Below are 13611 nucleotides of genomic sequence, written 5' to 3'. Positions count from 1 at the left end.
ATGTCTAACTTTTATACCAAATGTCAACAATTACTTCAACCTTTTATATAACAAATATTAATAGAATACTTCAAAATTCTGCTAGAATGATAGGAACATTATACTGATAATCTCTAGCTCAGTGTTTCTCAAACTTTAATGTGTATCAGAATTACTGAAAGAATTTGTTAAAACAAAGGTTGCTGGGCTCCGCCATAGAATCATAGCTGTCATACTAATCAAATGAGTGCTTCATTGTCATTAGCTGCAGGGCCAGTATTAATTAACATTTTCATTGATATCTGTATTTAGAGTATTCTAGATCCAACTGCATTTCAAACAGAGGTTGTGAATTTTAAAAATTGTCTTTGATCTCTTGTTTCTGATATCTGGCTTACATTGATGCTACTTTTTCTCTCTATGATAGTATGCTGTGTATGGTTTTTGCAACAGCAATGACTGTTGGGTGCAACACATTTGACAAATAATGTTACATATTTTGTGTTTTAATGTAAGATTCATTTATTTTCAGGTTAAGTTAGTGATTATAGGCCATTCTTAAGTCATCTCTTGGTTATCGACACTTGAAATAATTTCGTTAATCACCTAATATTTGATTAGCTTAACATTATCGATTATTCTTTTTTTTTCTGTCTTGATAACTTGCTATTGGCATTTAATGAAGAAGGCATTATCAAAACAGCATATATTTCCAGTGAAGTATTTGTCCTCTGAATAGTCTTCCTATAATGACACTTAACCAGAGTTTTCTGCAGGTTCATTCCTCTTTGTAGGGAGACAGTCTTAATTCTTTTCTTTGAAAGAGTATGGACTGTACCTTTAAGAGCAAAATAATCCTGAAATTATCCCACACTGGGATGAGAATTCACTCATTGGCCAGGGGAATATACCATAATCATAATATATCTGCTGTTAAACTTCTGGATTGCATCTTGATTGACTGGCCAAACTAAGGTATTCATATTAAGTAGTAAGTTATAATCATATAGCAGAAGAAATTGCTATCTTTGGGCAATTCTTGTTTTTCTGAAGCTTGCTTTCACAGCAGCTACAAAATGATCGAAAAGCTTTTGCTTCAATAACTCAGAAATTTCCTTGAGCATCACAAAAAACTGAAAAAAGTGTAGTGTTTCTGAAAACTCAGATCTTTGTATTTGCTAATATACAGTAGATTGGCAGTAGATACAGTTGTTGACGCAAACAACGATTGTGGTCATATTTTTAACTAAAACTGCAGTGAGTTGTTTTCATTGCCAGCATCCTAAGTGCTAGTAAGGAAATGGCATCAATAAAAACCAGCGTCATTTATGTTACTAATTTAATAAGACGTTAAATTATACTCTTGGATCAAAGAGTATAATTTAAAAAGAGTATATTTTAATCTTCACTGTATTTTTCTTCAGCTTTAGGTCCAGTAGACTTAAGTTTAAATTAAACATCGAAATTATGAATGCTATGCCATGTGAAATTCCATAGCTACTGTAAGAAAATACATATTTACTAAGATTTACTACTTGTAAAAGTCTTTACTTTTCTCATTAGCAGAAGCCCTGGATTGGCTTTCCTTTAAGAAACCTTATGCAGAAGCCACTTGAACAATAATATGCTGCTCTACTAAATAAATCAGCTGGGCCAGTTCAAGCGGTTTCAGCTGTTGCTTTTCAGCACTTTTAAAGCTTGAATGTATGCACGTCATAACTATTCCTTTTATTCTATGAAAGTTGTATAGAATAAATGATTCTATACTGAATTTGTACATGATTCTGCTTTTCTTTTTTTTTTTGGCTTAGTTCAGTCATATTAGTATTTAATTCTGTGATTTGTAGTCTTTCATACCATGGAAACAGCTGTGATATTTTTCCCTTTTTGGCCGCTATCAAATATTCCCTTTTTGGCCGCTTTTGAACTGGATGTGGAGCACTGTTTATACTGTTGCTACTACTTGATACCACTGTAAATTATGGACAGTGCAGTTACTGCAGTAGAACATTTGTTGTTTTGGAAGTGATCAGTGGTTGGACTCGGTCTTAATACAGCCAACAGGCAGGTATGTCAGATCCCCCTGAAACACTGAGTTTTCCAGGCCAAGATCACAGCCCATCACTTCTACGTGTGTGACCAGGTGGTGAAGTACAATAGGAGCCTGACCGTGGCAGTTCTCAGATTCTTCTCAACTTGTTAAATATTAAAGCAGCAATATGTCATTTAACCTTTATCGTTTTACTTTAAATATCACTGAACAGATCACACAAAATCTTTGCCTAGAGCAGTTCTCAGAGTGCAGTCTCTAAACTAGTAATACCAGCATCACTGTTCTAAATGTAATCCAGACCTACTGAATGGCGAAGCCCAGCAACCTTTGTTTTAACAAGTCCTTTCAGTAATTCTGATACACATTAAAGTTTGAGAACCACTGATCTAGAGATTATAAGTATAATGTTCTATCATTCTAGCAGAATTTTGAAGTGTTCTATTAATATCTGTTATATAAAAGGTTGAAGTGTTGACATTTGGTATAAAAGTTAGACATTTCTTAGGTGAATTATATTTTTAAGGCAACGGGAATAGGAGCTTTGTAAAAGTTTCTTTTAAACTAAATTTAGTTCAGTTACTACTCTTTCATGAATAGATGTTTAAACCCATTGACTTCTCCAGAATATTCTCATTAATAACTGAAATAATTTTGAACCTCATGAATATTTTTAAGTCAGTTAAATTGATACAAAATAATGTGTAATTATCATTGTGAAATAACTGGTAATTCCATTTTCCTTTTAATGTGTCATTATTCGATTCTTCATAATGGAACATTTCTCTTTTACCTTGATTTTTTTTTTAAAACTTATTGAGAGACAGTGCTGTAATTTTACTTGCAGTGAAAGAGAAATCCATGTAAATAGCTCTGCACAGGATACCCTGAGACTAGAAAAAACAGCAGCATCTGGCAGTTTGGGGTAAATTGGGACCAAGTAAAGCTTATGGGAGAGTTTGATGCTTGAAATTTCATTCATTCATCAGATTTACTGAGCATCTACTATATAAATAATTGCTATTCTGGATGCTGGAAGTCCAGCAATGAACAAAATGGACAAAGTCTTTGGTCTCATAGAGCTTACAATTTAATGGTGGAGACCAACAATAAATAAATATATAGTAAGTTGGATGGTGATACCTACTGTGAAGAAAAATAAAATAGTGGGATAGAGTATGACAGGAAGGGGACATTTTATATAGAAAAATTAAAGAAGGCCTCTGTGATAAAGTAATATACAAGCATATTCCTTAAGGAAGTATTGGAGGCAGCCATGGAGACAGTAGGTAAGACAGAAGAAGACTGTTCCAGGAAAAGAAATAGCACATATAAAGGCCCTGAGGTGGTTTACTTTTTTTGTGGCTGACAAAGAGACCAGTGCAGCTAGAGCAAGGAGAGTGGCGAAACTGTGGGAAATGAGGTTAGAGTGATATCCAGGAACCAGATCACATGGAGCTTGGGATTTTTTTCCCAAAAAATTATGAACTAGGTACATATGGGGAAAAAAGAACCTTAGTCCCCACCTCACAACATGCACAAAGCTTATTTCAAGATGGATCATAGACCTAGTTACAAAAAAAAAAAAAAAAAAAAAAGCTATAAATCTTCTAGAAGAAGACCTAGGAGAATATCTTCATGACTTGGGAGTAGACATAAATTTGTTAGGGAAACCACAGAAAGCACAAGCCATAATTTTTTTGATTGGTGATATTAATCTGTAGTGTTGTATCTACAGTGTTTCTCCACTGTGATATTACTGTTTTTCTCTTTGTAATTAATAAATACCTTGGAGAAGATATTTAAGACTATGCAAATAATCTGTTTCTTCCTTAACTTTCACTCACTAATTTTAACATCCATAGGTATATTTTGCCTGCATAGTTGTTACTGTGGTGTTCTAATGGTGATTTTCTATTTTCTTCATTCTGTTATTAAGTGGAATTATTCTATAAGATCTGTCTCTTCATTCACATTTATTGAACTAATCAGGATCCATATGGACTCATGGCTATGTTTTTTAAAAAAAGGTTATAATCCAGTACTATAGTAATGTGTTTTGTTCTAGCGTTGTCATTGAGAATTTATCCAGGTTGGTTCTTGCTCCCTTTCAAAGTGCTTACTTTTTGAGCATTTGTACTGTCAGAGGCTCCAGTCCATCTTGTATCTTCCCTACCCAAGCCCTTGAGTCAATTACTTCTCCAAGGAATTCAAGTTCTTTTTATTGGAGAATAATATTTAGAAACCAAAATCTGGATGCTAGATGTACTCATTATTAGAAGGGTGTCATGCCTTCCAGTTCTACTTAGCAGAAAAAAGTATGTATAGTGTATTAAACCTTGCATATGTATTTATTTCTGTATCTATCTGTATATATAGTAAAAACCATAAGATCATACTGATACCATACATACCCATAATTTCATAATTGCTAACCTGTACGCCTGTGTAAAACAAATTTACTAACTAGAGAGCAGTATTTATGTACAGTACTTTTTGTCTTTAGCCTTATGTTATACAGTGAAAGTACTGTTTTTTTAAAGTAACTTATGTTAATTTCCCCACCCCTTACCCCATTCAATGTGGTTTTGTTATTCATTTTTAATATAGTAAGAATCATTTGTTACAGTTTTTATTCCATTTTGGGTTACCCCACATTCTGGTTAATTTTTTTAAGTTTAAATACTATAAAATTCACTCTTCATGGACAGTTCTTTTGGTTGTGACAGATGCAGAGAGATATGTGTCTACCACCACAAACATGATACAGAATACTGCCATCACCCCAAAATTCCCTGGTGCTGCTCTTTTGTAGTTGGCCTCTCCTCTACCCCCTGCCCTTGGCAACCATTGGTTGTTTTCCACCCCTATAGTTTTGCCTTTTCCTGAGTGTCATAAATGAAATCATATACCATCTATTCTTTGGGGCCTGGCTTCATTGCCTTAACAAAGTGTATTTAGGGCTCATATATGTTGTTATGTGTATTAAACATAACACATACTTAAAAAATTAAGTTTGTTCCTTTTTATAGCTGAGGAGTATTCCATTGTATGGATGCACCACCATTTGTTTATCCATTTACTACTGTTTAGAGGACGCGTAGATTGTGTCCAGATTTTTGAGTAATCACCTAATTTACATTTTTCAAAAGGATCACTTTGACTGCCTTGTTAAAAATAGATTGGGGGAGAGAGGGAATGGTGGGGCTCAGTGCCGAAGCATAGAAACCAGTTAGAGAAGTCACTTATCCAGGTTTACAAGTTAAGTGATAGACTTAGAATTTGAACCCAGGCAGTCTAGCTTCAGAGTCCATGCTCTTAACTGCCACTTTTTCTGCAGTTTGAAGAAAGGAGTGGATCACTCTGTCAATTACTGCTGATAGGTCTTGTAAATTACAGACTGAGGAATGGATTTTAAAATCTGGGGTAATCCCTAACTTTACAAGAGCCATTTCAGTGGAGTAATGGAGATGAAAGCGTCATTCAAGAGAAAATTATAGGAAAGGAACTAAAGTCTTAAAAGACAAGGAGAAACGAGGAGATAAAGAAGAAAGTTTGTTGCAAAAGGCATCACATGTTGGTGTAAACCAGCATGATGTTTGTGAGGACAGTGCATAGTTTTGTGTTACAAACATTTGGGTGGAATGTGGGAAACTGATAGAAGTTGAGGGTAGAGAAGTAGGCAACGGTTCCATGCCAAAGTCCCTTATGGGCTAAGTTAAGGAGTTTTAACTTTATGCTGAAAAACTGGGGAGTCATTGAAATATTTTTGGTAAGAAAATAATATTAATAGCAAATTTGTGTTTTAGAGAGATTTCTCAAGCAGCAGTGGGATGGATGGTCAGGAAGTTAGTGAGAAGAGAGAGATGCTGAATTTAGAGAAATAGGAAACTCTTAGGACATTCCAAGTGAAACGTGATAGATACCAAGTTAAGTCAGGAGGAATGTGATTTTAAAACTTAAGGGAACTGAATTTGATAGAAGTTGGTGTGATTGGTCAGATGTAGAAGATAAAGAGGAGAGGAAACCAGGCATGATTCTTGATTCTTCATTTTACTAAGGATGTAAAATTAGTGAATAATCAGTTCAGTTTTAGATAATCAGTCTAAAATGCATGGTGGGGGTAGGGGGCATCATATGAAGATTCACTAGAGTCTAGATTTTGGGGGAAACTAGATTAGAGGTTGTCGTCAAAGACATTTGAAGCCTTAGTGTGAGAGAGTGTACAGAGCTAATTTTTTTGTGCTGATAGATGCTGACATTTAAAAGCGAACATAGGTAGGTAAGTACACAAAGAAGATCAAGAAGGAGAGGTAAGTGGAAAAGCAAGAGAATGGTGCCATAAAAGCCAGCTAAGGGGTGATTTTGCAGAAGTGTCACATACCATGGAGAAGTCATGGCTGCTGAGGATTAGTTTGCATTGGGTATTTCAGTGTGGGTGTCATCGCTGTGACCTTGATGAGAACAGTTTCATGGAGTTGATAGAGGAGAAATTCAAACTTCAGAGAGTTAAAGTAGAATTGAAATAGAAAGCAGTTCCATGACACCTAGCTGTGAAGCAAACAGGAGAGCAGTAGCTTCAGAAGGGGGCACTTTTTAAAAGGTTGAAATCATTTATATGGAGTCGCAATGGAGACGTTGACGGTGCAGGACTAGGGATGGGCTTTGTGGAGCCAGGTCCTCGAGAAGGGGGAGGATGGAAAAGGTTCCACCAGAGCACAGGTGGAAGATGCGGCCTTTGGCTCAGAGAGACCTGGCCTCCATTGCGATTTGACAGAAGGGTTACTGCAGGTGGCTGTGGGGTCTGTGTTTGGTGTTGAGGAGGAGTTTCATTGAAAATTTCAAGGTCCTTTCCTTTTTAATGGTATGGATTTATATGTTGTATAATTATAGTAGAAGATACATGATTAAGCCCTGTACTTAGTTTTAAGGTTTTAGGCTGCTTTCGGTCCCATAGGTACTTTCTGCTTTAATAAAAGAACTAGTAAGCATTTTCTTTACTAAGTATCAGGGCATCTGCCTTACAGGCTTTTATACTATCTATTGTAGGAGTATTTTACTTTGCTTGCTTTGACAAGTGATTTGCCCAATGGTATATCCAAATCTATATAATAATACATTTATTTTTTTGAGATATTCAACAGCTTATTATAAAATAGGCTTTGTGTTATAAATAATACATTTATTATAATGGATTTTACTTCTCTTTTGCCCAAACAGGCTACCATAAAATTAGGCCTATAGTCAACCTATTGCAGTTTCCTATTGTTTGGGATAGCTTTTATTATAATATGAGGAAAAGCTTAGAGACTACCCTCAATCCCTTAGAAAGGTGAATCTCTTTAACATAATTTTTATTCAGTAGTCTCTTTGTGGTTCTGCAGAACAGTTATCTTTGAGAGTGTGGTTTCAGATTCTTGATTTCTTGGGTCAGGCAGAAATACAAATAGTCTGTTCTGTAAGAATAGTCTTTCAGCAATTAAAAATTTCCAGAATCCAGAAGGACTGTTTAGAGCCACAGGAGATTATTTATCAAGAAGAGATTTCTTTAAGGCCTTGGAAGAAATGAATGAATAAGGAATTTACTCCCACTGAATGATTTTTATTGTAGGCAACTCTCATGAGTTTATTTATTATCATTTTTAAGAATAATGGATGTTAAGCTACATGTTTCTATATTTACTCAAAAAAGAGACTTTTCCTGAGGATGAAAGAGTAGTGTAAGTTAGGATTTTGTTTTGTCACATTTGTGTTTTATAGATAACTGCAATCAAAGTGTTGAAACATGTTTTGCCATTAGGTGTTGCCCCAGTGTGCTTATTATAAGCGTTGGTCAGGGCTCTGTCAGGGTATTGTTTCAAGGATTCATTCTCTCTATTAAAGAACTTAGAGTAATAAGTAAATCAAAATCCGAAAGAGAGCAATGGAAGTGTTTTATAATGTGAGGGAAATGTTTATGGGGGAAAAAGGTTAAATAGGTTGACATTGTACAGTTAAAGCTATTTAGTTTGGGAAACATATCTCTATACTGTAAATTAAGCCTTCAAATATACATTAAAATCTTGATTATCTGAAACAAAACCTAGGGATAATGAGCTAGTATGGATATTTAACAAGATATCCTACATATTGAACTCATTTTAACTGGTTTTTGATTGCAAAAAGTTTTATGTGCTTTCCAAAATTGAATATCTATATATGTATAACTTGAATTATTCTAATTCAGAGTAATCTGTCTGAACATTAGTTAATATGATGTACCATCAGTTAATATACTGTTGTTAGAGAGCTATTTGCCCCTATTCTAAAGCATCTTAACTGCTCTTTTGAGTCTTTTTCCCTCCTGATTTTACTCTTATTTTCTTTGTGGTTGTTTTCTTAACCTTGACCTATGTTCCTACTTACAAACAGATTACACACACACACACACACACACACACACACACACACTAGGGGTGCCAAAAAAATGTATATATAAAAAGTGGACATTTTGGTCAACACTGCTCAAGCTGTAGTTTGCTGTAATTAGAAGTGTCTGGACGCTGATGGTAACCATTTTGAGCACCTCTTGTAATTGCAGAAGTCAGATGTGAGTTGTAGTCATCTTTTGTTACTGGTATATATTGAGTATTACAATTTTAATACAGTTTTTCTTTCTTAAAATGTATATACATTGTTTTGGCACCGTCTGTATATATGTATATACATATACATATGAAATCTGACATTTAAGTTTGTGAACTCATCCTAGAAAAAGTGCTGCAGGCCTCATTGCTGAGTATCACTGCAGTCACCTTTGAAGTACTCCCCTTGGGAAACTATGCACTGATGCCAGCACCTAGTCCATCCTTCAAAGCAGTTTTGGAACTCTTTTTCTGGAATGGCCATCACAGCTGTCATCGTATTATCCTTGATGTCCTGAATGTCATCAAAATGTCTTCCTTTCAATATTTCCTTTATCTTTGGGTAAAGAAAGAAGTCATTGGGGGTCAGATCAGTTGATTAGGGAGAATGTTCCAGTACAGTTAGTTGTTTACTGGCTAAAAACTCCCTCACAGACAGTGCGGTGTGAGTTGGTGCATCGTCGGGATGCAGGAAGCCATGAATCGTTGGTGAAAAGTTCAGGCTGTCTAACTTTTTCATGTAGCCTGTTCAGCACTTCCAAATAGTAAACTTGGTTAATTGTTTTTCCAGTTTGTACAAATTCATAATGAATAATCCCTCTGATATCAAAAAAGGTTAGCAACATCATTGCAACAAGGATCTCGAACTTAATTGTCCGACCTTGTATAAGCGCGCACACGTATATTTACATGAATGGAAACAAGTTTTACATGCTTTCAAAATGGGGGGGAAAGACTAATGTGAATTATTTTAATTCAGGGTCACCATTCTGAACATGAATTAGTATAATGTGCTGCCATCAGTTAATATACTGTTATTATGAGGGTTGTTTGCCCCATTCTGTATCATCTTAATCTACTGCTTCTTGAGTCTTTTTTTCCTCCCTAGTGTTTTCTCTCTTTTCTTTGTAGTTAGTTCTTCCTTGACCTAAATGTTTCTATTCATAAAGGGATACTTCTTACTTTCAGGGTTTTGTTTTTGTTTCAAATAAGAGAAATTGGACACCAGATTATCAAAATAAACTGTAATTTGCAGAGGGAGCTGGGAAAGAGTATTCTGAGAGATGTTTGACATGCTGAGCATGGGCCCCACCATTTCATAAAGCTGAGCAGCTAGATTACCGATGGTTTTGTATCTCCTGAAGCCCCAGTACTGTCAAATTTAGCTACGTGAGTGGTAGCATTCGGCTTCTATCTTGTGCAGATGCTGAGACGGCTTCACAGACTAACTGGAGGGCTTACATAAGAAGACACAGTGAGCAGAAATTGGTCATTGTCTAGTCCAGAATGGAAGAGGCAGCTGCCCCTTCCTCAGCACACACTGTCTCACTGTAGATTCTGGGCTGCTTCTAGAAAATCTCGTTTTCTCTGCGCTAATTCACCTTGAGTCTTGGCTCACCTAACAATTTCTGTAGTGAAAATGGCTATAAAATGGATTTTTGTTGTTAATACCTCCTTGCTTTAATATGGGTTTTTCATTATAGATAAAAGGTTTTGTGGGTTTGGGATATTTAGTTACTAGATAGAGAAAAGGCACCACAATGAAAGTTTTTTTCAGTTATTTAACACAGCTTTCACTATTGAGGAGCTTTTAATATTAAAAAGTTAAGTTCATCTTTTAAAATTTTGAGTAACTGGTTTGTTTATTTACTATTGCTCAGGTTTCTGAAGCTACAGGAATACTTTTATATACATCTTGTGCTTTTAAGTTTTAGTCAAGAGTTCATTGGATACCTTAAGTGGTATATTAATAATTACTATTATATACAATGCAGTTTTTAAAAAGAGGGACCGGGTCCCCCCCCCTTTGACATTCGCTCTAAACAATTCAGTGTGGAAATAGGTTATGACTAATCTATCTACATTTAGTTCTAGTAACTGCTCAAAAGAATGAGTACTATTTCTAAGGAAATATCAAAAAGAAGTACTAACTTAGTTTTCCAAAAATAATGATGGTTATTTCATTAGTAGAAGAACCGATTGGAGTGGACTCAAACCTGCTTGATTCCACTTTTTTAAATTAAAACAAAAATTGTAATGGGGTGGCAAAATACTATTAATAGCTTATGTTCGAAGCATTACAAACTTGTCTACCCTTTTCTAAGCTCTGACGTGGAAGTTGGATCCTGTTAGGCAGGGTTTTTTGTGGGCGTATTAATTCACATTCCACCTGTCAGGGTACCTATAGGTAACGACAGTAAACCACACCCTCTGTTCTGACCTTTTCCTCAGGGGACACTGACTAGAATCCTTTGGCTCTGCATGAGAGGCTGGCTCTTTGAATAGCTCAGTTGGAAGAGCTTTTACTTTTGAATTGAGTGAAGCAGCAAGACCGAGGGAAATAATGTTGCAACTACATTTCTCAGGACTGCTACTGTGGAGAGATTTAAAACTCGATCTTTCCTGCTAGGTTCGACTTGGAAGGGTTACTTATTTTTCCATAGACATCTTTCCACAGGTTTTTTTTGCTCAGCTATTTAGATACTTATATTTTTATTCTTCTATTCTTAAAGGATTTAGTTAATCTAGTTTAAAAGGTGTTTGCTTGCTTTTATTTTTGTGTGTTTCTGTTGTTGTTTTGTTTTTTTGATGAAGACTGAAAAAGATCTAGTTTTTTTTGTTTTTTTAGATTTGTGAGGTTTTTCTTTCGTTGTTCAGTTTTCTCAATTAGTTTTGTAATGTTTATTTGATAGTGCTGAAAATAAAAAGAAACTTCCATATTGCTATGGAATAAACTGAAAATAAGTTTTTAATGTGGAAAACTGATAAAACAAATGAGGAAAATTGGTAGCTGCATCTCCTAGAATGGATTCTTACAGAACCTATTTAGCAACTGTCAAACTCAGTGGCTCATGGTTGGAAGAACAAGATGAAGACATATATGAGGTTGAATCTCGTGTGCCTTTACCTCATCCTTTTCCTCTGTGTGAACATTTGGATGAAAATAACTCAGTAATTATTAACACTTCTATTTTTCATTTTATTCATAAAAGAAATGGGCACATATTAAAGCTTATTTCTAAAATTTCACTGCCTACCCCTCCTTATTCAGTAAGTATTAAAAAATTTGTTTTTTATACTTTTAGCTGTAGTTTATACTTTGTTTTAATACGTTTAGTTAAAAAAAAACTGTATTGAAAAATGAAGTTTAAATGTCTTTAGTCAGGGTAAATTGAATAGAATCTTGTTTTGTTGTTTGATGTGTTACTACTTATTCATCCTAGATATATTATTGAAGGGCTAAATTTCGTCTGAGAGCCCCAACATGGCTATGTTTTTAATTCCAGAAAGCAGACTGAGAGATTAACAGTTCTCCCTTGCCACACAAGCTGGTTAAAGGGATTCTGCTTGTCCTTAGGAATCTTGCTTTTATATGTGTATGATGCCAACCCTGAGTAAAACTGGAACGATTATATTTGAGGGAATCAGCACTTGTAGAACCTAAAATAACTAAGTGAATTGACATGGAGCCAATTAGGAAATGTTTACCATCATACGGCATATTGGCCGTAGTTCCAGACAGGGAAAAAGGGACCTGGATGCTAATTTTAATTTTATTGCTAGCTCAGCTCCCCTAAGGAACTTATTTTCAGTGTTTTTAATATGCCTACTAATCAAGCGAGGAAATACTTTGTTTTATTATTTCTGTGAAATGTGTTTTATTAACATTGTTCAGGGTAAGTATTTAGCATAGTTAGTGTTTCGGGTTCATTTGAGACTTAAATATGTTTGTGAATGATTCACTACAAGGTATTCAGCACTTTTTATGACTTTGATGGCTTTAACTATAATACACTAGCTAATATTTAACAAGCCAGATGGTTTTCAGAACAGTTTTGTGACCGCCCCTGAATCTTTTATATTAAAGTGACAGAATGTTTACTGATGCTTTATACATACTTTTAATGATTGATTTCTTATATTATTTGAAAATATTGAATATGAAATTTTTATATATTTCATATTTAGTTAAGAAATAGTTATAGGCAGGACATAGGTATTAGGATTAAATCATAGCTCAACTGGATAAAAGAGGGTTTTTTTAAGTATTAAGTATTTAGATGAACATTCAAAGGGAATCTCTTATTCTAATAAAATACTGGTACCAACTGGTATAATAAATGAAATTTGTTTACTAGATTTACTGTATTTGATTCTTCCGATTTTTTTGTTTCATTTGTAAAACAAGTTATTTCTTGTGGTTTTATGGTAAATATTTAAATGCACTTTAAGACTGGTTTAGATGCTGTCAAGGAGCAGAATACAGAAGCAAAGACTTATTTAATTTTCTTATCTAAAGCAAGAATATATTTTGTTGTAAACACTCTGTTGTATTTGTACAATAAGTTGAAAAAGGAAAAAACAACTCATATCCTTTTTAGTTAGAGCTGTGAACTCTTTTAGCCAGTTCATGTATTTACCAGGCAACCATTTTATAATGTACAGAAAAAAATTGCATATGTACATATAGAAACAATTGATATATTTTAAAAATATAGGCTATGACTGTAAATTCAGGAGAGTAGTTGTATAAAATTATTTTATAGTTTATGGTCATGTTTCTTTGTAATAAAAATTAATGTATATTATCCACACTTAAAAGAAAATACTCTTACCAGTCTAAGGTAAATATATAAAATTTTTATCTTTGATGAGGTAACAACATATTATATATATTTTAGGAAATATTATGATTTAAAATGTATGCTTAATTTTCCATTATGAGTCTTAAATATACATATTATTTCCAAGTAATAAGTTGTGAATGATCTTTAAAACATCCTATTAAAAAATGATTGCCTATGAGATATTTTAGAAATTGATTGAGTATCCATAAAAAGCTTTGTTTATTTAGTAACTATAAAATCAATTTGCTATGGCAAATACCACTCAGCTATGAAGAGCAGACGTTTTTAAGAATAAAATATTCCTAAATGTTATAATTTTATAATACATTAT

The 13611-nt window shown here is 34.2% G+C and overlaps 1 protein-coding gene across 8 annotated transcripts in view; it reads left to right on the top strand.

Annotated features, from left to right (window-relative positions):
- AKAP9 (A-kinase anchoring protein 9) overlaps positions 1-13611 on the top strand; it is a 117121-nt gene that overhangs the window by 59945 nt on the left and 43565 nt on the right. The window lies entirely within an intron of this gene.

Source organism: Rhinolophus ferrumequinum, chromosome 20 (assembly GCF_004115265.2).
Source record: "Rhinolophus ferrumequinum isolate MPI-CBG mRhiFer1 chromosome 20, mRhiFer1_v1.p, whole genome shotgun sequence".
Taxonomy (NCBI): Eukaryota; Metazoa; Chordata; class Mammalia; order Chiroptera; family Rhinolophidae; genus Rhinolophus; species Rhinolophus ferrumequinum.
Note: the sequence above shows the minus strand (reverse complement) of the source record. Positions and strands in the feature narration are given on the sequence as shown.